Source organism: Typopeltis vanoorti, chromosome 23 (assembly GCF_054136105.1).
Source record: "Typopeltis vanoorti isolate ZY-2024b chromosome 23, IOZ_Tvanoo_1.0, whole genome shotgun sequence".
Classification (NCBI taxonomy): domain Eukaryota; kingdom Metazoa; phylum Arthropoda; class Arachnida; order Uropygi; family Thelyphonidae; genus Typopeltis; species Typopeltis vanoorti.
In genome coordinates, this window is record NC_143571.1 from 96,248,200 (window position 1) to 96,275,497 (window position 27,298).

The 27,298-nt window shown below is 35.1% G+C and overlaps 1 protein-coding gene across 1 annotated transcript in view; it reads left to right on the top strand.

The window, feature by feature from the left end:
- The first annotated feature begins 5,349 nt into the window (after nucleotides 1–5,349).
- LOC150094090 (dixin-like) overlaps nucleotides 5,350–27,298 on the top strand; it is a 334,744-nt gene continuing 312,795 nt past the window's right edge. The window contains exon 1 of the mRNA XM_090412948.1: nucleotides 5,350–5,452. The gene's annotated coding sequence lies outside the window, so the exon portion shown is untranslated. The remainder of the gene's footprint in view (nucleotides 5,453–27,298) is intronic.

The following is a 27,298-nucleotide window of genomic DNA, read 5'->3' on the forward strand; positions in this document are numbered from 1 at the left end:
ACATAATCATGGATTGGCTATCGGTAATCCTTTATCTCCTGTTCTTGCAAATATTTACTTAGAAGATTTTGAAACCAAGGCTATCTCTTCCTTTATTTTAACACCTAAAGTTTGGAAACGTTATGTGGATGATGTCTTCATTGTTTGGAGCCATGGACATGAATCCCTTATGGTTTTCCTCGAACATCTCAATAGCCGACATCAAAGTATTAAGTTTACTGCTGAGCTTGAAACGGATAATTCCTTGCCTTTTCTTGATGTCAAACTGACTCGCTCTTCTGCTGGTAAACTAAAAATATCGATATATAGAAAACCCACACATACCAACAGATATCTGCACAGTCAATCCCATCATTTCCCTCCTCATAAGCTTGGAATAATTTCCACCTTGGGACATAGAGCCCGTTCTCTTCTTGATGATCCAAATGAACTGCTTACAGAAATAAACCATCTGAAAACTTCTTTCGAAGTTAATGGATATTCCAAGAAAATCATTAACAAATTCCTTCTTAATCCTCCCAGACATCACTCAGAAGAAACAAATAGATTCAAAAGCAATATATCTATTCCTTACATAAGTACTGTTTCACATAAATTAGCAAAAGTTCTAAAAAAATACAATATCAGAACCTTGTTCACTCCACTTCCAAAGATCCGTTCCTTAATTAGCCACCCAAAACCTTGTCATCATCAACTCAAATACCCTGGCGTATATAAAATATTATGTGACTGCGATATTCCTTATTTCGGTCAGACAGACAAATCTGTAGAAATGCGTATGGAAGAACACATGAGAGACATTACTTACAAGAGACAGCGAGCAAGTGCATTATCAAGTCATATCCTCTTCTCGGCTAATCCTAATGATGATAACCAAAGTCACAAAGTCTGCTGGGAAAAATCTACAAACATCTTCCGTTGCAGTGACGAAATAGAGAGAAAAATTGTGGAATCGAGAGAAATCATCTTCAATCCTGTTCATCTAAATAACAACTTAAGCTACAACCTCCCAGATAGTCATTCAGCTGTAATCATGTACTGGCGTTCACGTGATGCAGCAAGCACGCACTCTGCCAACAATGCAACAAATGAAAGAACAGCTTCAAATACAACTACAACGTTTTAATGCTAATTATGTATAAAGACTGTCTATGTTGTTCATAGTCTTTTAACCCTCAATGTTTAGTGTTTTTTCTTTTATAATGTCACCTGAAGAAAGCTGTTACAGGCCGAAACTAGTAGTGTGTTTATATTAAAACCTTTTTAAATAAATCTCGGTTCTAGTCATTCAATTTTTTTCATAAAACTATGTATGTTAACCGAGTCAATGATCATTCTGTCATATATATATATATATATATATATATATATATATATATATATATATATATATATATATATATATATATATATATATATATATATATATATATGGGAATAAATTTTTAACTTGGGTATATTGTATATTAGGATAACCAAGCAATTTTATATGCTTGGTCATTTTAGCTCCTAATCCCAAGTATGCAAACAATTAAGTTTGCGCCTGAAACAAAGTTCAAGTCTAAAGATGGTACAACACCAGGGCAACTCATTGTAAAGGTGGTTAAAGCTTTGATCACTATTCTTAGTATTTTCCCATAATGTAAAGCACATCTCACTAGAAGATGTATACTGCAATGCATTATGGGTGGGGTCACTACCCAGACCGGTTTCGACCTTTTTTGAGGTCTCCTCAGTGAGTAGCTAGACCCTAAATACCAAGGTTTTAGTAATACAAAGCCTTATCAACTTTACCTATATAAGTTGCAACAAGGTGTATTAAGTTTTAATAAAAATCTCTGGAGGAGATATTGATGGGAATAAATTTTTAACTTGGGTATATTGTATATTAGGATCCCAATCCCAAGTATGTTTGCATACTTGGGATTAGGAGCTAAAATGACCAAGCATATAAAATTGCTTGGTTATCCTAATATACAATATACCCAAGTTAAAAATTTATTCCCATCAATATCTCCTCCAGAGATTTTTATTAAAACTTAATACACCTTGTTGCAACTTATATAGGTAAAGTTGATAAGGCTTTGTATTACTAAAACCTTGGTATTTAGGGTCTAGCTACTCACTGAGGAGACCTCAAAAAAGGTCGAAACCGGTCTGGGTAGTGACCCCACCCATAATGCATTGCAGTAGTATACATCTTCTAGTGAGATGTGCTTTACATTATGGGAAAATACTAAGAATAGTGATCAAAGCTTTAACCACCTTTACAATGAGTTGCCCTGGTGTTGTACCATCTTTAGACTTGAACTTTGTTTCAGGCGCAAACTTAATTGTTTGCATACTTGGGATTAGGAGCTAAAATGACCAAGCATATAAAATTGCTTGGTTATCCTAATATACAATATACCCAAGTTAAAAATTTATTCCCATCAATATCTCCTCCAGAGATTTTTATTAAAACTTAATACACCTTGTTGCAACTTATATAGGTAAAGTTGATAAGGCTTTGTATTACTAAAACCTTGGTATTTAGGGTCTAGCTACTCACTGAGGAGACCTCAAAAAAGGTCGAAACCGGTCTGGGTAGTGACCCCACCCATAATGCATTGCAGTATACATCTTCTAGTGAGATGTGCTTTACATTATGGGAAAATACTAAGAATAGTGATCAAAGCTTTAACCACCTTTACAATGAGTTGCCCTGGTGTTGTACCATCTTTAGACTTGAACTTTGTTTCAGGCGCAAACTTAATTGTTTGCATACTTGGGATTAGGAGCTAAAATGACCAAGCATATAAAATTGCTTGGTTATCCTAATATACAATATACCCAAGTTAAAAATTTATTCCCATCAATATCTCCTCCAGAGATTTTTATTAAAACTTAATACACCTTGTTGCAACTTATATAGGTAAAGTTGATAAGGCTTTGTATTACTAAAACCTTGGTATTTAGGGTCTAGCTACTCACTGAGGAGACCTCAAAAAAGGTCGAAACCGGTCTGGGTAGTGACCCCACCCATAATGCATTGCAGTATACATCTTCTAGTGAGATGTGCTTTACATTATGGGAAAATACTAAGAATAGTGATCAAAGCTTTAACCACCTTTACAATGAGTTGCCCTGGTGTTGTACCATCTTTAGACTTGAACTTTGTTTCAGGCGCAAACTTAATTGTTTGCATACTTGGGATTAGGAGCTAAAATGACCAAGCATATAAAATTGCTTGGTTATCCTAACTAATATCCTAATATATATATATATATATATATATATTAGGTATAGTTTCTGGGAACATTCCCATGCTCCTCTTAAACCCTATTATTATAATTACGGCTATACCCACCCATAATGCCCTAAAATATATATATACCTCTTTTTTGAGTAATAATAGCCAATGTATTTAAAATAAGGGACACTCCTAAATAAAAGCAGGCTGTAATAGCCGTAATAATAATAATAGTGTGTATATATATATTTCTCAGTTTCTAGTCATTCAATTTAATATATCTATATAATTGATAAAAAATGGGGGAAAAAAATTCTTAGCCTGCCCACGGTATAGATGTACTATAGGTTTACTAATAACCTTTAGTGAGTGAGAAACACTTAAAAATATATAAAAATAATAATAAAAAAAATCTCAACTTGCTACCTTACCTTCTCAAAAAGGCAAACTCTCACCTGTTGTATACGAAGTACTATATCTGTGTAAATTGTCTTACTATGGACAAATTGGAAGATCTATAAATAAACGTATCTCTGAATTAAGACCACATCCGTCTGATCAAACTTTATAAATCTGTCCCTGGACAACACAGAATTGAAAACGCTAACCACTAGATCCAATGGAATAACGCTAAACTGCTACATCTACTCTCTCTATATAAAAAGATAAGCCGAAATTTGAAACGTTTTTATGTCACATTTATTGTCTCTTGATTGTTTTGAGTCGGCTTAAGCCATTAAGTTGATAAGTCGAAATTTGAAACGCTTTTATGTCACGTTTTTTGTCTCTTCATTGTTTTGAAACGTCCAACAATGTGTTTAATGCCCAAGACATCAATTTGTTGGACGTTTCAAAACAATGTAGAACCGGCTTACCAGTCCGGAACTCGGGGGTTGGAAGATCCCCCTAGTAGAGCTATATATAAACACGAACGTTTATATAAAGAAAGTGATGACCATAGACCTAAATGACCATAGACTCCATCGAAATGACTGTCTCACTAGTTCAAAAGTTAGGAAATTGTTATCGTCAAATCTGTTAAATAAATTTAGCTGTTATATTTTAATTTTAATTTAATTAGTTTTAATTTCAGCCTATTAGTTTTTAGTATGAATACGCGCGGCTGAATATGTAGAGGGATTCCAATCTAAGCATGCACACTACTGTTTTTTTTTTTTTTTAATTCAATTCCTATTGTTGCTCGAAAATTGGACTGATGATGTCTTGCGATACATAAGACGAACTATTTACATAATAAAAAAGTTATTTAGTGGGGCATACGTGTTACTTTCTAGTTATGGATACCCCACAGGTTTCACTATATAAGAAAAAAAAAATAGTGTAGTATTGGGCTCTATTAGAGTTTCGTCTTTTTGTCTCCTGACCGACTGCCGTTGTGTTTTTTTGCTCCCTTGTACCTACTCCCCTTTTCGAACGTCTTAGTAATGATGACACGACTTCTAAGTAGCAACAACATCATGACACAAAGGAAGCGGCACCGATTTAGACAATACTGGCAGTTCCAACCTGCATGAATTAACAGGTCAAGCGTCTGAAACTTTCGCACCTGTCCCCATTAGGCACTTCATCCAATCATCCGAAGCGAAGCATTTGCCGCACTTTTATTTTTCAACAGGAATGCTGCCTGGATGTGTATTGTTGAAAAAAACCACCTTCACTCAGCTGCGGCTCCGTGTTTTTCATTGAATCCGCCAAGCCTAGAGCAAACATAACGCTTCGGCTAAGCGCGCCAACATTCATTTAGACAGCCGGCGTTAACGGCGTTGTCACGTGACGTCGGTGTACATGTGCGCGTGTTTTTGACAAGGTAACCTGGTTCGGAGGTAGGTCGGATGTCAACACGGCGGTAAAAAAGCGACGTTAAGCTCCCAAGGAAGTCCACTTCACTCAGACTCCAGAAAAAAAATATTTTAAAGGGGAGAGTTAAAAAAAGAAAGAAAAAAACGGAGAGAAGGGAGAAATCGTAGCAACCGAGGACACCTACATTTCCTCTTCGTCGCGAGAGGCCATTACGTTAAGGTTGACGGAGATGTAGTGTACGGTAGGCCCGTCATGCGAAACGCCGATCTGCCCTAGGCTTTAGTCTCGAGTGCTGTAACAGACTGTGGAGACTGGTAGCAAGGCAGTCGCGAGTTGGTTTTGTAGACAGCTGAATTTGAGGCTCTTCTTCTTCTTCTTTATGGTTGCTCTATGGATGAGGTAAGTGTTACTTTTTCGCTTCTTTGACACATATTGACACGTTTGGCACTTGCGCGAACTCGAGAAGACGCGACCCAAACCACAACTAAAAAGTAGGATTAATTTCAGCCAAGAAAAACATCGGAGAACAACAGACTAACCCACGCTTCTCAACATTACCGTTTTCTTGAAAGCGATCACTGCATGAAGGCATAGCAACCCAAGGTAGATGTTGGAGTTCTTTTTCAACACAAAGAAAGGTGTCCGTTAATGGCTTGATAAAGAACTGAAGAAGTGTAATTCTGATGGTTAATCACTTTTATACTCAACGAAATTTATAAGGCAAGAAAGAAAGTATAAAATACAAAGACTTCTTAAGCACAAAGGAGATCCAGCACTATGCATTTGATCACAACTAAGCTCCAAACTAGCAAAATTAGGTTCGTTAGTTATATTTCAATGCGAACATACTCACTGAGACAATTACTCTCAATATTGTTTTATTAAAATTTGATTTTTCTTCTAATTTTCATTATAAAAAAAAGTACCTTGGTATTTTAAAGTATTGGAATTCAAGAGTGTATAAACTTGCGAGTAGGTCTTAGTGCGTAATTAATTAATAGTTATACAGCGGATTAAAGAGCACTTCGATAAAAGATATAAAAAGAAATAAAGTTTATGAAATGAAGAAAAAGAAATGAAGCTTATTAGCTCTTTATACTTAAGAAATAAAGTATTTACAAGTTTGATATGAAAATTACTGTTTATCGATAACTATATTTTGTAGAGTGATATAAGGAGGGTTTACAATTTGTCAATTAGTAATCACAACTGTGATCCTTCAATCGTGCATAGGGTAAAGCCCCAATGATTATCGTGTAACACGAACCTGCTGATATGTTATTCAGCTCTGGGAAGGCAATAGAATGGCATTGTTTGGCTGTAGTATTCGATTCCATATCTAGGTTAAGGCTTGTAAACTGAAAACGGCCGACTAAATTAATGACTGATTTGTTCTAAGAAAATCAGCTATATCTTAATCGAATCGGTAGCCTGCAACAAAAAACTACACAATTCTCAATAAGTTTTCTGACAAGTTGACTCTTTTTTTTTTTTCCCAGATAATCCAAAGAATTAGAAGTATGAGTTTCTCTTGGGTTGCAGAACACATACAGACTATTTAATAATTTCCAGAAACTTTGTCAGTTCAATTGCTAAGGTTCGCAGATCTTTAACTTTGCGTTTAACCTGCTAAATGCAAAGTTAACAAAATCTTTTAGCAAAAGTTGCCCAGTAGTAACTTCGCTAAGTGATAATGGAAAGGAAACAAATTTAGATTTTAATGCAAATTAATTTAATGTCATAAAAGCAGCTATGAATCCTTAATATAATATGAACACGCAGAATGTGGATTGAAAATAGCAGCCATCACATTTTATTATAGTTTGTATACTATAGTTCTACAGAGCATTCTTTTAAAGGAAAGAATTTCCGATTTGTGGAAATCTATTGAACAAGAAAGCAAGTAACATGAATAGCTAAATAATGGTACCTTCTTCAGGAGAGTGATCTACTGAATTAGCAAGCTGTTGCGAAATAGGACAACAAATTCTGAAAGTAAGATCCTAAAATACCCGCAGACTAGAATCTCCAGCTCAAGGAAACAATTGAAATAATTAATTCAGTGCTTTTTCTTGACTTCTTCTTCTTCTTATTATTATTATTAAGAGCGACCTCCAGGGAGTCAGAGACTCATCGAGGGAGGCACATACACACACCAGCTATCATACTTATTCTTGAATTCATTCAAGCTGCTTGCATAACATCCAATGACAATCCATTCTAATCAAGCTCCACCCACTGAGAGAAAAATCTAGTCTTTACTCCCTTCTTAGCGGCCTTCATTCTCAGCTTCCAAGGATGCCTTCTCGTCCTTTCCCCATCCTCCATAAACTGAAAAATTACATCAATTGAAATCCTGTATGACCCTTTCAGAAGCGTGTACTTAGTCTCAATCATATCACCCCTCTTTCTCCCGTTTGCTAGTGTCTGCAGTCTACAAATTCTCGATCTGTCTTCATAATTAGTATTCCACAATCCTTATATCATTTTAACACTCTCCTTTGTATTCTCTCCAGTATATCAGAATCACAACGGAAAACAGCAGATTTGGCTTGATGTTATCATTCAAACAACTATTTGCTTTACTAGCAATATTTCTGTTCATCCACTTTCCCCCATTCTGTTTCTATATCACTAACAGGATATAATTCAGGTTCAGATATGGTTTAAAATTATTAGTTTTACTACCAAGCACATCTACTTCTGTATGTGTCCATTCTATTATGCTGGCTGTATACTTGTTCATAGGAATGACTAATATATTCATTCCTTTAATAGCATTTTCGCCTTTCAGCTTTGATTTTAAAATTATCTGAATGTGATATATTCTGATATGAACTTCATTTTAATCTTAGTGTGAAGAATATCATCTGCTTCAAGGATTTTTGATATCCGTGGTCTTCCATTGTTGAACTCATGATTATATTTTCATTTGGTAATTGAATTTATTTTGAATGAGTGAGTTGTTCGCTGGCAATAAACAGTGTGATATCTATGAAGTCCGCATTCCATGGATATATCATTGCCAGCAATTCTAACTGATTCGTGAACACCCATAAGTCCATTTGGATGACAACGACATAAGCTCCATTCCTGTCTACTAGAAGACATGCATGCATAAGTAAACGTAATATTATTGTGTTGATGGGAAAATGGAGCACTCCAGGGGGGGGGGGTCAGCATACATCTCGACAAACTTAGGATTAGAGGGTAAAAAAAGTCATATGCAGGGTAAACCATAACCTGCTGACAATTGCCACTGTGTTCCAAAAACCGATACTCGTAACATGAGATTGTCCCATCTTGAATATGAAGTTAGCTGTAATCTTGTGATACCTGTTTGAAGAGAGGGAAATTGAAGGTCCAAAAAATACATAATTTAAGCATAACTCCATTACTACGAAAGAGCCTACTGTTCATTACTAAATCAAGTGGTGGTGGGCGTATTTTTGTGTTCAGTAAAGTATTTTCACATAATGTAAGGTTAAATATAGGAAATAGTTTCTACATCTTTTTTTTTTAACACATTCTTTAATCACTGAGTTCTTAAGACGCATTGTGCCAGTTCCAGTATTTTCAATACCATTTCACACATGTTCGATCATTTCACCTTCCCACTTCCAAAAACCATTATCTTGATTGTATCTGCGAAAAATAAGGGGAAAAAAAAAAGTTTTTTTCACATAGAGAGATTATGATGAATTGGCAAACTAAATATTATCGGCTGTGAGAAGAAAATTTCCATGATGGCGTAGGAAGGTATTATTAGTCGGTAGTGCATTTAAAATGGGAATTCTTAGGATAGACAGTTTTTCTTTTAATTTGAATTATTTATTTTATTTTTATGATTCCCACTACATTAGCGCCGTAAGTTGGCTAAAAGATTTTCTGGGAAATTTTATTTTAATTATTCTTTTTATTTTTTAAAATAATCCGGAAATACTCCTCTGGATACCAAATATGGACCTTTTGGAAGCCACTTCAGGCCTCCAATAAACGGGGCAAGACGTGGTCTTACACCGAGCGATGCAATTCATCTCCCACCTAGAGATCGTGCTCATTTCAATCGTGCAAATCGCTCATCTAAAAGATAAACAGTCGACAACAAGATTATTTATTGAGAGAAGGAAAAAATCATTCTTTTACTAATATATCGAAAATTAATTTACTAAAAGAGATTTCCCCTCCTAGTGAGTACGATAGTTTTTTATTACAGGTACTTAGAATATAATGGTAATAATATATATTACTTTTATTATTAATAAGAACTCATTTGGAAATGTGAGTGAAGCTGAGGCCAACAAAATGGCATATTTTCTTTATAATTTAAAGAAGCATGATTATATTTTTTTAACCGACACTTGTATTGTGAAATGTTGCCCATGTAACTCTTAAGGTTAAGAAACGACCTGGCTGAATGCTCAGGTGCAAAAAACTGCAGCGATGCGTAGTGCGACTCATGTAGAATAAATGTGTACAATATGAGCGTAATGCTCGGCAAACTGCAAAGTCACCGCGATCTTCCCATTCTCCTCGCGTCATCGTAAAGGTATGCGATAGATTGAAATATACCTTCTAAGAAAAATGAAAAATAAAAAATAATGACATACAAGGTCTATACTCATTTAGAAATATGCTTTATTATATTCGAAACTTAACAACTACAAACCGACTATTCTAATTTTATATATGATTCTTGATAGATTGTAGTGCCCTCTGTAGTTATGATAATAATAATGACTACAAAATTTGCTGAAAAATGTTTCTCTGTATGAATATATTCTAGCGACATTTTAAAATGTCTGAACTGGGACGTTTATTTTTTTTATTTTGCCCTCATCTATAGCAATTTTGGATATTTTCCTATATTTTGATACTTTTCACATAATGCCACAAGGGCTTTCGATAATTGCAAATTCAAACACTATCCATGGAAATTTTTTAAGAAATAGGTAGCAGTATCACATGCAAATAATAACTGTTTATTCCGTTTAACTGCATGCACGAATGGACATGCAGTTCTGGCGTGCTTGTATTTATCATTAAAATAAGTCCCTGCGATACAGCAAGCACATCCGGGTCTCCAACATCCTCACAGGGTGTTTTACAGAAGGTAATCTATGTCGGCATTCTTGACCGGTTAAACCATGGGGGCAGTGTAATCGCAAAACGGAAATGCTGGAATTAAAAAAAGACTGCATATTAGCAGCTGTCGAGCAGCTCTACTCTGAGATTCAAAAAATAAATAAATAAAAATAAAAAGAATGTCATGCTATGTTTAACCTGGGCTTGAAACTCCATTAATAAGAATGTTAGTAGATCGGGTCACAATTAGACGCCACGGGGATTTAAGAGGAAACAAATAACATTAACCTGCTCTAAGTGGAACAGGATAATGAAAAGTAATAGTCGCAAATGATGGCTAGCAAATACTGATGAAAGATCCCAGAGCATTTCGATATCAGGGTGCTGATAAATCCAAATGCTGCAACAACAGAGACTTCAAAATTAGCTGTACAGAAGCATTTCTTATTTATCGAGTGGGATTACACTTTGGAATATTTCATTCTGCTAAATAAAATTCGATTTCTTTAAACACTGAAACTGGCAACATTTTTTTTTCCTGACTAAAAGGCATTAGCAAATTTTTTTGAAACCTTTCCAAAATTGTTTCCATGACTGTTTTGAGCGCCTTCGCCTGCTCTTCTATCAGCGCAGATCTGGTGTGGGCAAAGGAAACGTTTTTACACCCAGTTGCTGTCGTCTGCTATTTGAGGTCATCCCTGCGAGAATCATTTCGAGAGCTCTGCTCCTACTTTGTCGACAGTTCCGCTGCTCCATTTTTCATATTTCCCCTCTCTTTCAAAATATTTGGGAAACGCCAGAATACGTGATGTCTATTTCAATTAACAATTTCATTCTTCACCATCTGGATCCCCTTGGTGATGATTCAAACATAACGTTTCGAGACAGTGAGTTTCTGGTTGTATCCAATCTTCGAGGTGCAACCACCATCATCAGAATGTGCAAGGTCACGACCCTAAGTTAGTTTCCCATTCAAGGGAACTACATTTTCTAATGCGATGCTCAAAGCCTTTTCAGAATGCCGTTTGCAGCTGAAGGAAATTAGTATTTGTTGATATCTTTACTCAGTAATTTTAATCCTAAATCAGTTATGGATTGACAATATTGAGAAGTTGTGCTTAGTGAAGTCAACAAACCTTCGAAGAATGTTATTTTGCGAACTCTCGGGACACAAAGGTATTTAAGGTACCTTTGTGTCCCGAGAGTTCGCAAAATAACATTCTTCGAAGGTTATATATATACATATATATATATATATACTATGGGGGCTCCGTTCCCCTGACGCCTACGGCGCCCAACCCCCTCAGTTCCGGACTGGTAGGCCAGTTCTCCTTGAATTCTGATGACTCGAATTCTGAAGACTCAAAAGGAGGGGGTTCTTCCCCCCCCCTGGCGCCTACGGCGTCCAACCCTCCGAGTTCCGGACTGGTAGGCCGGTTCTCCTTGAATTCTGATGACTCGAATTTTGAAAACTCGGAAGGGGGCTTCCGTCCTCCTGGAGCCTACGACGCACAACCCCCCCGAGATCAGGACTAGTAAGCTGGTTCTCCTTGAATTCTGATGACTCGAATTTTGAAGACTCGACACTCAGGCTAGCCCCTCAGTTTCAAATAACTTGACAAAAAACGTGACACGAAAACGTTACAAAAAAAGGCTTATCATTTTATATTATAGAGTAAGTAAACAGTTAAGTTTGCGCCTGAACGTAGTTCATGTTTAAAGGTGATGCAACACCAGGGCAACTCATTGTAAACGTGAGTAAAGCTCTGATCACTATTTTTAGTATTTTCCACAATGTAAAGCGCATCTCACTAAGAGATGTATACTGCAATACATTATGGGTAGGGTCACTACTCAGACCGATTTCAACTTTTTTTGAGGTCTCCTCAGTGAGTAGCTAGACCCTAAATACCAAGGCTTTAGTAATACAGAGCCTTATCAACTTTACCTATACAAGTTGCTACAAGGTGTTTTTATTTTGAATAAGAATGCTCTGATCACTATTTTTAGTATTTTCCACAATGTAAAGCGCATCTCACTAAGAGATGTATACTGCAATACATTATGGGTAGGGTCACTACTCAGACCGATTTCAACTTTTTTTGAGGTCTCCTCAGTGAGTAGCTAGACCCTAAATACCAAGGCTTTAGTAATACAGAGCCTTATCAACTTTACCTATACAAGTTGCTACAAGGTGTTTTTATTTTGAATAAGAATTTACATCTATATCTCCTCCAGAGATTCTTATTCAAAATAAAAACACATTGTAGCAACTTGTATAGGTAAAGTTGATACACATGTATGTATGTATATACGTACACATGAATATGTATGTATGTGTGTGTACACACACACACACACACACACACACATACATACATACATATTCCACCCTTCTCTGTCCAAGGCAAGCTCATTCATATGCCAATAGCTTGGAAACCCCAATGCAGTTCTAATGGTTTATGCGGTATCAATTTCGATCTTCTCCTAGGTCATCTACCCTCCATAGTGCTGTCAAATATCAGTCGAGAAAAGTCTGTTCGGTTTTCCATTCGCACAATGTAGCCAAACCAATGAAATTAAAGCTTTCTATCTGTGTTAAAATTGTTGAATTAGGATTCAACAATTTTAACACAGATAGAAATTTTAACAACAAACATTGCAGAAGTTGGATATTATGTTCATTTCAAAAGCCGACAGTTTCCTCTCTGCATTTTTTTAAGTCCAGGTTTTTTCTGTCCCATAAAAAGCTAATGGTATTATTATATTTTCATATAATTTTATTTCTAGAGTTGTGAAAACTTTGTTGTTTCTACAAATTTTATTACGTTGATTAATCGTTGACCATGTTTGCAGAATCTACGTTTAATTTAGTTTCTATGCCATTTAAATTTGAAGTCAAAGTTTGCTCTTAATTAATTTAAACCATTAACTTGTTCTATGCTTTCCTGATTAGGTGTAATCTGTATATATTCTTGGTGTCTTCCACTTTTCATTAGTTTTATATTGTCTGCATTAATAGTCATTTGTATACTTTCTACAGGTTTCTTTTAATTTGGCAGCTGGTATTGGAGTGTGTGTTTCTTATCTGTTATAATTGCGATATCGTTCGCAAATTTGATATGCGTGATTGTTCTAACATCGATTTTTGCTGTTTTGGTTAGTGAGGGTACTTTAGTGAGTATTTGGATGAATGTGTTAAAAAGGTGTGGGGATCCTTGCATAACTCCTCGTTCATTTTTCAAGGTTTTTAATCGTGATATTTTTATATTGAAGAGCATTGAAATACTATCTTAGTGTTTCAATGTCTGTTTTTCTTTGTTAACATTTGAATAAGTATTTCTCTATTAACGAAATCAAATGCTTGCTTATAGTCCACAGAATAAAAATAGGTCTCTTCCTTTGCGATTTCAAGCGCGGCTATAAAGAGAAAAGATGTAGGCAGTTGTTGATCTTTCCCCCCCCCCCTTCTTTTTCTTCTGATGCCATCTTGTTCTTCTGTTAATGGCTGTATAAAAGTTATTTAAACGGTTTGTATTATTTTTGCAAAGATTTTTTAAGAGTGGCAAAGAAGAGTAATCGGTCTATAATTATGACATTTTTGAACATCGCCTTTTTATGTATAGGCAAAATATTTTGCGTATCATATTTTCCAATCGGATTTCATCAATTCCAGGTGCTTTCGATGATTTCATTTGGTTAAGTGAAAGGATTACTTCTTCCTCCAGGATTATCGTGTTGTATTTTTCTCGTTGGTAGGTAGATGTGGGCGAAAGCTTTCTTCTTTAAAGATATTAGAAAAGTGATTGTATTAGATTTGTTCTATTTCCCCCAGAGTTCCAGTTAGAGTGTTTTGAGAATATTTTTTGGTAAGTGGTGAAAGAACGGTCTTTGGTAATCTCTTGTACAAAAATTTGGAGTCGTGACATAAATAGGCTTCTTTATATTTATCTGCTCTATCAATCAGCAAGTTTTATTTTTCATTTCTGCACATCCCATCTAATTGATTTTTGTAGGCTTCTGTAATATTTGCTGTTTTGGTCATGATTTAGTTTATTCAGATGGTCGTTAGGCCTTCTTTTTTTGCTACCCTAGTCTCATTATTTGCCAACTGAGCTGGTTATAATATTTTTTCAGAAAATTTCATTCATTTTGAACCATAAATTCAACAACAATAAATAATAATGAAGACATTCATTTTTTCCCTTTATACATTGGCTGATCTCATTTTTATGTGCCTTTATAAAAGAAAAATAACCAAATAGAATTTTTACAGATCTGGTTTGAAGTGCTTTACTTTGTTTCTTTTTTATGAAATATTAATCGGATCTTGGCAGATGGAAGTTTATGGTCTTTATCTAGTTCAGCACTGAAGGTTTTGACATTAAGAAGAGAGGATTTCACCGTTTTGCAAATTATAAAGTTAATTTATGCAGTTTTTTTAATTTTTGAGTCTGGTGAAGTCCAGTGTAACGTTTTTTACTTATCGTTCATTGTTATATATATTGTTCTCTACCTCTCTATCTTATATCTTAATATTTTGTCTACCATATATAACCTGGGTTGACTCCTAGGGATATTTCCTATTCAGAAACTGGCAAATTTATATTTTAACTGCGCCAGCCAGCTTTTTATAACAAGAATATAATTCAGGCTCAGGGAAATATTCCTAGGTTTTAGGCATATACGTTAATCTAAATTCACACGCGAGTATATAGATCTCGGTTCCTTGCAGTCGTGACCTAAGATCGAATCTCTATTATATAATTTTCTAAACTCTTTCCCGCTATTTGGTTCGAATTTTATAAGTGGTAGGTTGACATCTCGAATTCAGGCAAAACTCAGTTTCAAGTAACAAAACATGTTTATTAATGCTAAAAAAAACAGGTACACGAAATCTTGTATTAAATTATCAAAACTTCTGCATTGCTAGCTAAGTGAATGTCTTATGCTTATCTATACAAACTGTTCAATACTGATCTGACCTTCTCATATAAACTGACATGCAAAATCATGTAATACAAATGGATAATTTAAACAATGTTACACTCAAGTTAAGTTCCTTCATTCACATTTTTACTTTAGATAGACACTTCTCAAATCATTTCTCTCTTAGTTAAGTTTACTCAGTTAACAAATGGTTTTCACTAATTCAGTCATATACACGTTAGAGATTTGATTTTTTAACGATACTTGTGACATAATGATTAGAAATATATACACGTTAACACAAGAATAATTTAATTTCCAAAATATTTCGGTTTGAATATTACAGACCATCTTCAGTGGCTACATAGGAAGTTTTAAAAAACAAAGTGGAATACGAACAATTGATCATTCACACATAGAACGAGTCGCGTGATGTCGTATCGCTAAGAATTAGACTTTAAACATTTTTAAAGTCATAATTAAAGATATTAATTCAGAAATTCATATAATAATCTTAAATAACATTAGACTAATATAGGATATTTAAAAAAAATTAATGTGTTATCCTGATTAAACTTTCCCAAATTTTTGATATAGATATACAGTCATTACGATTCAAGTTAGGACGTTGAAGTAAGGCCTCCACACTTTCTTTAAATAAACGTTCAAATTTGTAGCAACATTTGTGTAGGAGGAGAGTCTCTGCATATACAGGGTGTTCGGGATAAATTTGACATATTTATAATTAATTATATTTTTCCGTAAGTTACATGTATTAACACACACTTCTCTTCATTTAAAAGTTTGGACCCTTCTTCATTCATATACAAGATGTCAGAAAGGATGGATAGCTGGAACCCACCTGAATCATGGAAGAGAATAACTTGTATCATGATGATTCGTGCCCGCCATCAAAATAAGGATATTACGACTGCTGCCCAATGCTCCCTGAATACAGTAAAAACAATCAGGCATGAACTAGAGACTTGCAATGGTGACTACGAGGATGTAGCAAGAAGAAAGATCCCTAGCAGACGATCTGATTGCGTTCGTACAGCAGAATTCCTCGCAAATCTGCAGGAACAGGTGTTGAAGAACCCTGGCATTGGAATTCGGGCTTTGTTCGTGGAGTTGCTAACTGTAGTCAAGCCCTGGATAACAAGGGTAGCCAATGGTAGGCCGTATGTATGGCAGCAGGATTCGGCCCCTTGCCACACCTCTGGGAAAAGTCAAAAATGGTTGTCTGAAAATTTCTACGACTTCACCAGTCCAAATGTTTGGCCTCCAAACTCCCCAGACCTTAACCCCATGGATTATTTTGTATGGGGCGCAGTTGAAAAAGACACCAATCGCACTTCCAGTAATACAAAAGCCCAGTTAATGGATAAAATTAAAACAGTTTTTGCGGCCCTTCCCAGGGAGACTGTAGCATCAGCTTGTTCGAGGTTCCGAAGCAGAATTGAAGCTGTGATCGATGCTAATGGTGGTTATTTTGAGTAAATCTTGTTGATAGTATTGTAATTAACTCTGCCTGTAATGTTTTTTTGTCAATTCATTAAATTTAATAGATACAAAGAAGATTTTCTTTTTCCTTACGAAACTGTCAAATTTATCCCGAACACCCTGTATATATATATATATTTTTTTTTTTTTTTTCAAACATAGATTTAATGACTTAAAAAACCGAGATAACTTAAATGAGAAGGAAGATATGGCTTTCGTTTCAAAATCTTCAAGGAAGATGTTAGCTAGAACTGGGGACAAAGGATTGCCCATTGCCAGGCCTTGTTTTTGTTGGTAAACGGAGTCCTGATATCTGAAGTAACCAGAATGAATGCAATGCTTTAATAAAGCAAACATTTTTTTTGGATAATTTGTCCTTTAGTAATGTAAGTACCTCGTCTGTAGGAACGTTAGTAAATAAAGATATAATGTCAAAACTTGCTAGAATGTCATTTTCATTGATGGGAATATCTTTTATATGAGAAACAAAATCTGTGGTGTTTTTGATGAAAGATGAAGATTTATTGGAGAAACACTTGAGGTACTTTGCTAGATATTTGGAAAGTTTATACGTAGGTGAGTCAATTCCTTCCACAATTGGGCGAAGATGGATGTTTTCTTTATGTATTTTGGGAACTCCATAGATGCGTGGGATAAGAGGTGTAGAGAACGTAAAGAGAAGCGAACATTATGAGGAAGTTCACTCGCAGTCTTTAACAAGTTGTTTGTACGGGTTTGTAATTCTCTTGTAGGATCTTCCTGAAGAATTGAATATGTCGAATTATCTTCAAGTAATTGAAGCATTTTATTGTGGTAATCTTCAGAATTGAGGATGACCGTGGAATTGCCTTTGTCCGCAGGTAAAATAATAATGTTACTGTTCTGTTTTAGATTTTTTAGGGCTTGTCTTTCAGCCAAAGAAATATTATCTGTTGGAGGTTTAGCATTATTGATAATGAAAATCGATTCAATACGAAGAAGTTTCGCCAAATGATTAGGAATGAGTGAACTTGCCTTTTCTATTTTTGTAAGAAGAGATTCTTTAGAGATAAATTTTGGTGAGGGAATGAAATTGAGACATTTGCCAAGAATATCCGTTTCCGCATCCGTTAAAATATAAGAAGATTTGTTCACTACACTACAACTTTTTCAGGATTAATACGGGCTTCACTATGACCAGATCTGTTTTGTATCATTTTAGATTATTAAATTTCCTGATAAGAGTATATTTATTCTTGTTTTATATTCGGATGCGGAAACGGATATTCTTAGCAAAGGTCTCAATCTCTGGATGATCAATCTCTGGCACACAGATCATTAGCATCGTTCATCGTTCAATGCCGTACATCGTTCGCTGATGTACGGCATTAATATACACTGAAACTACCCTTGAGGATCTAGAAAATCGGAAGTGGTTTTAGCAATAACGGCCTTAAAATGAATACCATTAAAACTAAATATATATATATAGTTCACGTTAACTGATAAACTAAAGAATATAACTTAAAATGGCATGAAGCGAAATGTAGTGAAATCGACAATCTCTAGATCTTTGTAGACGTCATACATGTAGCTTAGTCAAAAAATCAGTCACGTATTTTGGGCCTCCATATCTACAGCAACCTGAAATGGAACTCCCATATCCCAGTTTTAACAAATAAGTGAATAAACTGTACAGTTCCCGATATTTCCTTTTCCTGCTTATTATCATAAGTCTTTTCCTAAGAGGCTGAGATGTGTGTAGCGGAGTGGAGTAGAGTGCTCTCCCGCGATGAGCCCCTCTTAGACTCCTTGGAGATGTCACGTAATAGTAATATCAGTGTCTATACTACTGTTCAAGTAGCGATATTATATTTCAAATATTACATTATATTTATAATACATATAGTATTTATTCTATGTTCTATTATCCCTTATATTGTAAACAAGCATCACTATTGTAATATGTTATCATTTGTATGCTTCTTCAGTCTTAATAAATTTAATTGAAAAAAAAATAGATCCATGGTGCTTTTGAATATGTACGTACCACTTGATGAAAAAGAGTGAGAAAAATTTCTGATTAGTTTTCAGTAAGACTGAGGAGATAGCTTAGGCTTTTCAGCTGAATGTTTTAAGCGAAGTCTTTGCTCCGAAAGCATATTCAAGTCGCTTTCTTTATTTTCCTTTAGACTTTTTCCTGTAAAATGTAGTTCGTGAAGGTCGTACATGCATGGTGGCACTAATTGTAGGTAATTCCTAATTTTGCTTATGACGAAAAAGATTACTTCTCAATCAGTTACGCTAATTCCCCCTTAGAAACATAACAAATGAACTGTTTCGATGACAGAGTCGCAAGGTAGAATTTCTATTTACAGCACCGCGATCATTATCATTACATGTTTTGTTGTCTAGACGTTAGTTATGCTGTTGCTACACAGAACCAAAAAAAAAGAAAAAAAAAAGACCATTGCAGTTATACTCCATGACCCTCGAGCAAATGGTTGGTATCACTAAATAAATGACAGCACATTGTTTGAATGTTATGCTTTAACACCCATGAGTGTAACCTGACTGTTAAATGGCCGCAGACTTCAGAAAACGTTGCAAGTTGTACATGCCGGTTCTCAAAGATCGATTTCTTTGTAGACGTCTATATATACAGAAATAGAATCCGCGTGACAGCATACCTGTAGTGTATAGAGGGAAATATACTTCTTTTTCGTGATATCTTCTATTCTTTATTACACTGTTTTCACAGCGGATCATTTATTTCAAGTACTTTATTGAGAATATTTTAATTTGCACCCAAACTCTATCTGAAATTCTTTTAGCAGTTTGTCTCCTTCCTATCACATGGACACGGTCACACTGAGTGATAAGTGATAGCTAAAAATTTTCAGAATCTTTTTTATGTTGCTCTTTGCGCCATATATGGATTTTATAGCACCTTCTAGCTTCATAATGAAGCAATAGTGGAACTCAACAAACAACTGCAAACGAGAGTGTGCTGTAGAACATATTAAAAATACTTTCCATTCTTCCTTTTTGCTGATAACACTTAGTTTAAGTATAACGTGTGATCTAATCTTAATAAAATTGTGGACTAGTTTTACATTAACTGTTAATTTTTTAAAATGTATTTGAAGCGAGAAAACTAAATACTTTTTTAGACTACGCCAAGATAAAATTCGCGTTCATTGAGACATGCAATGTGGCTGAACATCTTGTAATTTGGTGCATACTTTTATTCGATATTTGCATGCTTCATCTAAGACATATTTCTGCATATATATATATATGATCATAGGCTTTTACTCGGTTGTTGTGATACATTTTAAAACATAGATTTAATGACTTAAAAAACCGAGATAACTTAAATGAGAAAGAAGATATGGCTTTCGTTTCAAAATCTTCAAGGAAGATGTTAACTAGAACTGGGGACAAAGGATTGCCCATTGCCAGGCCTTGTTTTTGTTGGTAAACGGAGTCCTGATATCTGAAGTAACCAGAATGAATGCAATGCTTTAATAAGGCAAACATTTTTTTTTTGGATAATTTGTCCTTTATTAATGTAAGTACCTCCGTCTGTAGGAACGTTAGTAAATAAAGATATAATGTCAAAACTTGCTAGAATGACATTTTCATTAATGGGAATATCTTTTATATGCGAAACAAAATCTGTGGTGTTTTTGATGAAAGATGATGATTTATTGGAGAAACACTTGAGGTACTTTGCTAGATGTTGAAAGTTTATTTTTCACTTGGTTAGACTATAATAAATTTAGTTTAATCCTTTATCCAGGTGTGAGCAAACAAAGTTTGCGCCTGAAAGTATCTTCAGGACTGGGGTAAAGTGGTACAACATCGGGCGACTCTTTGTAAAGGTGGAGCAAGCTACCAACACTCCTATCTCAGTATCTCCCATAATGCAAAACACATCTCCTTTCGGATATGTCTAATGTTATGCATTAAGGGAAGGGCCACAACACAGACTAGTTTCGACCTTTATTGAGGTCTCTTCAGTGGGAGCCAGGCCCAAGTGGAGATACCAAGGCAGAAGCATTAGCAAGGTCATCTCCTCCTATAGGATTAAACTAAATTCATTATAGTCTGACCAAGTGAAAAATTAACTTTCAACATCTTTCTCTAAATCCAGAGTAATTTAATAAAAGGTGGCACACCGTTTGGCAGCTCCTATAGGAGGAGATGACCTTGCTAATGCTTCTGCCTGGTATCTCCACTTGGGCCTGGCTCCCACTGAGGAGACCTCAATAAAGGTCGAAACTAGTCTGGGTAGTGGCCCTTCCCTTAATGCATAACATACATATCCGCAAGGAGATGTGCTTTGCATTATGGGAGATACTGAGATAGGAGGGTTGGTATCTTGCTCCACCTTTGCAAGGAGTAGCCCAGTGTTGTACCACTTTACCCCAGTCCTGAAGATACTTTCAGGCGCAAACTTTGTTTGCGCACACTTGGATAAAGGATTAAACTAAATTTATTATACTTTGCTAGATATTTGGAAGGTTGAACGATGAACGATGCTAATGATCTGTGTGAGTACAGACAGACAAAAGTCTGTCTGTACTCACACAGATCATTAGCATTATCAAAAATAGGATGGGTCTTAGCACCGAACCTTGTTTGACACCGAACCTCATCTCCTCTCCGTATTTTATTATTATTCTTTTTTTTTTTTTTGCTATTAAATGTTCTGTTGCTGGTATATTGTTTTCTATTATTCAGACAGGATTTCAACCAGTCTTTATTAACTACTCTAATGCCGTATCTAGATATTTTCAGTATTATTATTAGTAGTAATAGGTCATGATGCACGTAGTCAAATGATTTAGATATATCAAGAAAAATGGCTGCTGTGTACATTTATTTATTTATCAAACTATAAACTGTTTTATGAAGCTCCAATACCACTTTATTCCATATTGAATCCGTATTGATTAGGCGGGTAAAAGAATATGGAATTTACGAGGGTGGTCTGAAAAGTTCTCGGCCTAACAATGAAAAAACGAATTTATAATTTTAAAATTATTTTCGTTTTTCAACATAATCTCCCTTAAGACTAGTACATTTATTATTCCAACAATCTCCAGCGCCATTATCCCGTCCGTGTAGTGTTTCTCAGTAAGATCTGCAAAATACCCCTCTACATCTGCAATCACCTCTTATTCAAGAAAAATGCTGACCAGTGAGGAAAAATTTTTTTTGAGAAGAGATAGACGTCAGAGAGAGAGAGCCAAATCTTGGGAATAGGGTGGATGTTCCCACAATTCCTAGTGCAGATCCCTTTATTGTCCCATTGGCAAAACACCTTTGTGGGCAGGTGCATTGTCTCGATGAAAGATGATTTTTTTCTTCTGCAAACAGGGTCTTTTTCATAAATTTTTTCGTCTAGTCTGGTTAAAAGATTGGAATAATATTCCCCGGTTATTGTTTTACCCTTTTCAAGATAATTAATAAACAAAATGCCTTTAGCATCCCAAGAAACACCGATGCCGTGACCTTTCCTGCTGATGGAACCGACATTGTCTTCTTTGGCGCTGAACAACGGGCTTCTGTCCACTGTTTTGACTACTGTTCGTATTCTGGTGTGCAATGGTGAATCCAAGTCTCATCCATAGTAATAAATCGACGCTCAAGATCAGTTTTATTTTTGTTAAAACGCTCCAAGCACTGTTCAGAGATTTTCATGCGAGTGTGTTTTTGATCTGCTGTGAGCAAGCGCGGCACCCATCTTGCGCAAAGCTTTTTCATTTGCAATTCTTCATGCAAAATATATCCTACACGTTCTTTTGAAATGCCTGTAGTCTCAGCAATTTCACGCACTTCGACTCGCCGGTCATCCAGTACCGTATCGTGCACTTGATCAATGATTTCTGGTGGTGTTGTTACACTTTTTGGGCATCCTTCACGTGGACCACACGGCGCGGCTTAATAAGGGAGCTAGTTCAGTCATATTGCGGTAGGCGCAGTTACTATGCTGACAATTCCTGTTAGCGTAGCAAGTGCGAAAAGAAGTTTTTCTAAGTTTAAATTGATTAAAAATTATTTGCGAACAGCAATGACCCAAGAAAGACTGGTTGGTTCAGCAACTCTATCGATAGAGGCGAACATGGCTTATAATTTAAATTAAGAGCTTATCTTAGAAACAGTTTTATTGTGCGATATCCCCGTAGAACAAACATTTAATTAATATTATTATGTAATCGTTTTGCATTAATGTTTCTCTTGTAATAAAAACAAAATAGCAATTGGAGAATATCTTATATTTTTGTCTTATAATCTATCAGGAGCGATATTTAATTGTTTGCCTCAGGGCGCGATCTAATCTGGCGACGGCCCTGCTGGTACGGCCACATTTAAACTCGGCAGCCCATTTCTTAATTGTCGAAAACGAAGAGAAGAGTGTCCATAAACTTTTATGAACTTCGAATGAATTCTTTTGACGTTAACCTTTCTTTTACAAAGAATTAAAACAAAGTACTTGATAGAATGACTTGGAATTTCACATGGATGCTTATGACAGATGTACCAACTTAGAAAAAAAAATCGTGCCGATGGTGTTGCCATCTATAGTCGAGGCCTAGAACTGTTCAGACTGCTCTCGTAAGTAGCTATTTAATCGTTGTTTTATTAGGATTACAATAACCTTGGAAAGTGTAGATAATAAAGAGATATTGGTGTGTAATTTCTGATTTCATTTCTGTTACCTCCTTTAAATAACTGAAGAACTGAAACAACCTTTAAATGTTCTATAAATTTTCTATGTTCAAGAGATTTATTAATAATGTGTAAAGAACTTTAAGTTATGTGTAATTATAATATGTAGTTTTCCGACATTTATAACTGAAAAATAAATTCTAGCTGCGAAATTTATCCCTTCTTAGATAACGATAACGAACTCCTCTTAGAAATTAAATTAACCCAATTTCTACGTAATGAGACCCGCTTTAAGCGTCATTAGATCTCTTAGATAGAAAACAATTTTGTGTGTTATTAAGGATGGAGAAGGTGCGTATGAGTCACACTTTCGAATATTGCGGGTCAGAACCCCACTAAGATCTAGCAATCTGGTAGAGATGTGGATGGAAGAAAAATCAGTCACAAGCTGTCTACAGATGGGATCAAGATGAACGGGACTAAATTTCTTTGATCCTTTGATGTGAGAAAATTAAAAAAAAAAAAAAAAACATGCTCGTTTGCATTGGCAGAAACTACAGAGTATCGGAAATGTTCCTCACAGTCGTAAACAAGCATAAGCAATAGTTACACCCTCAGGACAAAGCTGCTGTCGCAGTGAAGTAGACCGAGATGGAAGAAAAAAAAAATTGTACAGAGATACACCATCTCCTCATTTATTATTCGCCCCCAACGTGAGGGGTCATAGAAATCTTATATCGATATTCATTAGCACAATAAGAAATGCATAATGAGGATTTTATAGCAATAAAATGAAATAAACTCGAAACTTCTCGAAATTTTACCTTTAAAATTTAAAAAATTTAAATCTTGACAATAAGAAATTTCATGCCAGAGTCTTTTCTGCACTTTTCTTTCATTTGTGTTTCATTTTTCATTTCTGCAGAATTACAAAAACATTTAATTGTTACGCAGATCATCTGTTCAATGGAATTAGTAATGTTACTCCCATGGCACATTTCGAATGTCTTCTTCACCTCTTCTGATTTGAAGGGAATGGAAATATGGAATAGCTCTCTAAATATTGTTGAAAAGGAGATGCTTTCAGAATCTGTGCGATTAGGGATCAATATATGTATTTAGATCATCAATAATGCCGGCAAAGGTTGGTCAATTGGTAGAGCCTCTGCTACTAATAGCTCAGTTAAGTAAGTTTGAGCGCGGTTAGTAGTTGGAAGGGGACCAGTCGTTCGATGCTGTTGGCACACTCTCCCTTGATGAGTCTTTGGACTCCTTGGAAGTGTCAAATAATAATTATAATAATTTACGATACAAAAATTAATTCGCATAATAAATAATTATGCCACAAGGAATGATAATATTGATTAGGGATAAATTGTTTATAATGGCTCGGGCATCTATAGCCGTGAGGTGAACGTCTATTAACTGCATGTGTTTTTGGCATCAAAAGAAAAGGGGAAAAAATTGTCATCCATACAGCGATGAAAATCACCTCCACCTCAACGTCTTGGTAAACATCCATGTCACCGCGAATCAGAATCCACAGCCTGTTGGTTGAATTATGAAGACGCTATCTTTTCGGCCAGCCAAACCGAATATGTAACTAGCGATTGGATATTAACAGAATATTTGAGGATGCGATAATTGCGAGTAATATTCTTCGGCTAATACTCACTCATGATTAGAAATAAGTTCTTGGTTCCGAGCGAATATTTTCTGTTCCCAAAGTAAAATATTCCTATAAGGGCGAGATTTAAATCTACAGATTCAATTAATGAAAATGTATCACGACAATGTAATCGAACATCATCCCAAAAAAAAAACAACTTCGTTGCTTGAAGCAAAAGGTAGCTTAAAACTGTGTACATAAACCTAAGTCTATATTGAATTGCTTTCGGAGTGATTCCAACCAATACCCCCCCCCTCTCTCTCTCTCTCTCTGAGCTAATCTATTATAATCTAAGTTGCATCTTTTTTTGAAACGTTTCTTAAGTCGGTTCCTTAGATTTCTATTTTGCAACTACCTTTGAATTGGCTATTGTTGCGTATTGTGTATACATTGCATAAATTAATAAAGAAACTGATATTTGTGAAAAGGAAAAAGCTCACATATACAGTAAGTGTACTTACAGATATCTTTAATACCAATTAAGGTTTGCCACAAATTTTCTTTAATATGTCAAAATCAAAGTTGTATACTGTATATATCCTTCATTTTTAATAGTGAATATGAACTCCATAAATATTCACACAGAAACCTAACTTTCGAGATTATTAAATTTCGTCTCATGCATTTCTTTCCAGAAGGAGTTTATTTCACTCCCTATAGAGTAAATAGGGCTCCTTCCCCAGTTTTTGGAAAGGAGTGCTCTTTACATTTCGTGCATTGTGGGGAATGAACTTTTGAATGTTCAGAATATAGATTAATAAGTTTTATTATATTTAAATAGATTAATTAATAACAAGCCATGTTACAAAATTACTGCCGAGAATAATACTAGAAAGAATAAAGGCACTTTGTCAGTAGAAATAGAAGACACTCAATCAGGTTTTCAAAAAAACAAAGGTACAAGAGAAGGAATTTTCAATTTGAAAACATTATGTGAAAGAAGCCTTGATAACCAGAAAAGCATATATCTTTGTTTTATTGATTACACCAAAGCATTTGATTCAATAGATCACGGGAAATTAATGCATATTCTACAGAATAGCTGGTTAAAAGGAAAAGATCTGCGTATAATTACAAATATAAACTGGAATCAAATGGTCTCAATAAGATATTAAAATGCATATTCTGACAACTTTGAAATCAAAAAAGGAGTAAGACAAGGATGTGTCTTATCACCCTTACTGTACAATATATATAGTGAGCAGGTTTTTAAAAATATTTCAGAACTGAAGGGTGGTAGGAACTTCAACAACTTCAGGTATGTAGATGACAAGTCTGTATAGCTGAATCTGAAGATGATCTTCAAAACTTAGTCACAGAACTTTACAACAGAAGCTTAGACATGGGATTAATTATTAACCTGAAGAAAATAAAGTGCATGATTATATCAAAAGATCAAATAAATAAGAAACTAAACATAACTGTTAACAAAAAGAAAATTGAATAAGTTCAGTCTTTTGTATATTTGGGACAAATGTTTACAGACAGAGGAAATTCCATTAAAGAAATAAAAAGAAGAATAGAGATACCAAGAAAAGCCTTTATTGATATGAAAACTGTTCTAACATCCAGACTCATTAACATAGACACAAGAAAAAGATTAATAAAATGCTATATCTGGTCAAGCCTTCTCTACAATAGTGAAACTTGGACTCTAAATAAAGAAACAGAGAAAAAATTAGAAGCTTTCGAAATGTGGACTATCAGACAAATGTTGAAAATACCATGGACACAGAAAATGAAAAACGAAGATGTTTTAAAGAAAGCAAAAATGAAAAGAAAAGTAATGAAAATAATTAAAGAACGCAAACTTAAATATTTTGGACATCTAACTAGACAAGAAGGCATTCAGAAATTAATATTAGAAGGGAAATTGGGTGGAAAAAGAGGGAGAGGTAGACCCGGGAGAATGTGGTTCGAAGACATTACGGACCGGACTGGCTTGAAGTACCATAAATGTTCCAGAGCAGCAAAAGAAATAAAAACGTTCCGTGACATGGTTGCCAACCTCCTTCTAGGGGATGACACTTGAAGAAGAAGGGGAAGGAACTCCTTCCCCACAATGCATCAAAAATCATAAAATGCTAATAATCGGAATATCTTTCTAAGTCAGGAAAACAATCAACATAATATCGTGGGATAGGCATTCATTTAAGTCTGTTAATTTCCATGACCGAAAAACAAAGTCAGGCTTATATTTAGTCATAAAGAAAATAGTAGTTTTGAGTAATGGCCATTTCTTAATCTGGAAATGTGGTTGAGAAAATACTTCCTCAAATAGAAGGTAAAGTTTCTGAAAAAAGAGGAAGCGGTAGGCTTCAATGAGATGGATGGTGTGTCTGATCTTCAAAGAGAGTGGAATCCTCCAGAAAAGTATAAAACAGGACCACATGGCGAAG